Genomic DNA, 3498 nt, shown 5'->3' on the forward strand with positions numbered 1-3498 from the left:
ACATAGAGTTCAAGTCAAATCTCTGAAAAGAGGAAACTCAAATGATTACTGAAAAATGAAAAGAAGTCTGGATTCATTAATCAGGAACGTGCAAATGAAAACAACATAAAGTTTTATCTTCATTAGACTGATGACTTAAAAAAATAATAGTCTCAAAATGCTGACAGGGTTATAAGGAAGAATAGATTTATTCCCCCAGTCCATGAAACAATTTGATGATAAAGTTAAAGTGACTATACAATTTATTAGCTAAGTGGAGACATTTTTATAATCAAGTTATGTAAAATTAGGTAATATTCAATGTACCCATTTACTGAGAAATTACTTTTATTATAACGATGGACCTATAAAATAGTTTTCCTTCATATTGTTTATGAGCCAGGTATGATGAGTACATGTCAGAAAACTTGACTACATATAAGGATGAGGCAGGTGGATCTCAAATTTGAGGTCTATCTTGGAGACATAATGAGTTTAAAGCCAATTTGAGCCACTTAATGAGACTCTGTATTGAAATAAAATTTTTAAAATGGTAAGGCTTCAGCTCAGTGGTAGAACATTTACCTAGCATGTGCAAGACTTTGGACTCAAACCTTTGAAAAAGGGAGATAATTCATTATTCCAGAACACTTTATTATGCTTTAAGCACATTGACCATAATGATCCTGCATCATTTTTTGGTAAATGTCTTTTTTCTTTATCCTCATGATTTTTTTATTCAGTTACAGTTTATTTTATATTTTTAATTACATGTGTGTGTAAAAATAATAATTCAAGGTCATTAATTTAAGAGTGTCAGGGGAAGACCTCAGAGGAGCCAGAAAGTGGAGAGAGAGATGTGAATGATGTAAATTAAAAAAATACTTACGTGTGAAACTCACAAAAAAAACTAATTAAAAAATCAATTGACTTAATATAACAGTTTCTAGTTCCATTCATTTACCTGCAAATTTCATGATTTCATCTTCTTTACCACTGAGTAAAACTCCATTGTGTAAATGTGCCATATATTCATTCTCCACTCATCAGTTGACAGACATTTTGGTAGTTTTCATGTCTAAATTACTGTGAAAAGAGTAGCAACAAATACGGCTGTGGAAATATCTCTGTAGCAGGATGTGTCTGTTGGGTATATGCCAAGGAGTGGTATGACTGTATCATATGGTAGACTTACTTTAGTGTTTTAAGAGTTCTCCACACTTTTTAACAGAGTGCTTGCACCAGTTTGCAATCCCACCAGTAATGATCGAAGTTTCCCCTTTCCCTCTTTCATGGTAGCATTTGGTGTCATTTGTTCACTTAATTTCATAATAGCTATGAAATGGAAACAACCTAATGTCCCTCAGTTGATGAATGGATAATGAAAATGCAGGACAGCTACACAATGGTGTCCTACTCAACAGTAAAGGAAGACAAAACTGTGAAATTTGCAGCTATATGGATGGAACTAGAAACTGTGATACCAACTGAAATAACACAGACTCAGAAAAACAAGTGGCATTTGTTCTCTCTCATTTGTAGATCTTATCTCCAAATTCCTAGATGCAGGCATATGTCCTCACATAACAACAAGAGCCAGGAAAATGGAAAAGACTCATAGGGACAAAGTAGAAGAAGGACCTTGAAAGATGGAGGTAATAAGAGGCGGGTGTTATTAAGGTGGATAGGAAGAAAAGGTGATTCTTTAGTTGGGGAGGGAGTAGCAAGGGTTATATAGCAGGAGTGAGAGGAGAGATAAATAATGCTTAGATGGTATGGAAAACCAGAGGGGAATGTATATTACTTTAAAGTCTTACTGAAAAATACACATACAATAAATATATGAGTGCATTATATAACTGAAGTCTACATATTAAAAACAAAGTACCAGGTAGAGAAACCAATAACAGGCTATTGGCACAACCATCGACTGCCTTCGAGAACGTGAAGGTAAGACCCTGTTGTTGAAGACAGGCCACACTTCAGACACAGGACTTGGAGCAATAAAGTTGAAACTGAGCTAGTCCCTGAAGACTAGCCCTCATGATATCATAAGATACAAGTTGCCAAGGAAGAAAACTAATCAATGGTCATACTGAGCTATAAGTCCAATAAGCAACAATGACTGCCCAGCAAACTATTGCTATTGGTACAATAATGGCATTTTTAGGTTGGGGGTAATCAATAGCTGTCTAACTGGGATAAGACCAGTTCAATGGGAGGGAACTTATATGTGATAGTGTGAACATAGCCAAATACACATGGCTGGAGGGGTCATTGATCCTAGAGAAAAAAATACATCCCCACACCAACATAATTTCTTTATTCTAAATATGCATCCTCATATATACAGGCAAGTGTACCTTTCACCCCTCATTGAAGAAGATTCTTTTAGTAACAGTCGGAGATGATTACAGAGTTCTAAAACTGTTAAAACACAGAGAATTAATACCTGTGAGATGCTTAACCCTAAGTGACAGGTTTTCAGTTCAACCTCTACACACAAAATGAATGCATCTCTCAACTCTCACCAGAGAAGTTTCCTTATGCAGCAGATGGGGATTAACACAGAGACCCACAATTGGCCAATGTCCAGAGAACAAGAGTCTGCGAAGTGCTTATCCTTGAGTAGGACACCTATTTCAACCCTCTGTATCCCAAGGCTCAGGGATCATCACAGAAGAGGAGGTGGAAAGACTGTAAGAGCCAGAGGTGGTGAATGACCACAAAGAAAAAGCCTTCCAGAGAGCTGGTCAGTTCCAGAGAGCTACTTCCAGAGAGCTCATTTGAACTCACAGCAATGGTGACAGGCATGCACAGGTCCTATACAAGCCCAAACCAGACAAAATCCCAGCATACACATGAGGAAGTGAGTAAGAAATCTCAAGCCATCCTAAGAAACTTTTGGCAATTAATGGATGCTTAGATGGAGAAAGACAGTATCTTAAAAGGTCGGAACTCCTGGCGGGCCCTGTGGATGGACCTACACTGAAGGATATTTTGGGAGACAATTCAAATTCTAAAGGCCATGTTTTATATGCATACATATATATCCCTTCCATTATCTGCACCTCCCCTGTTAAATTTAATGTAATATATATACATATATATCATCAAACTATGTTGCATGAAAATCATGAAAAAATTCAATAGAAATAAAATGAAAAAAAAATTGAGAGATTAGAGAGATGGCCGAGCAAGTATATAAGCGTGCTACTCTTGCAGAGGACTCAGTCCAGTGTCCAAAGTGTGTGATACCTTCAGCAATAGGGTTTTACCTTAAGTTCTGAGAGGCAACCGAAGGCAATGGCAGTAGCATACATTGTTTCAGGAGTTTCTTTGACTCCCCTGCCCATCATCTCAGAGGGACATTTCCTTTGTGTGGCACATGGTTTTGTAGTCTATGGTTCTTGGGGGAGGAGCATTATCACCCCAGGTGGTATAAGTCCATTTAAACTATATGCATGAACTCTCTGTCTCTCTGTCTCTCTCTCTCTCTGTCTCTCTGTCTCTCTCTCT

Source organism: Nannospalax galili, unplaced genomic scaffold, assembly GCF_000622305.1.
Source record: "Nannospalax galili isolate Female #2095 unplaced genomic scaffold, S.galili_v1.0 scaffold1566, whole genome shotgun sequence".
Lineage (NCBI taxonomy): Eukaryota > Metazoa > Chordata > Mammalia > Rodentia > Spalacidae > Nannospalax > Nannospalax galili.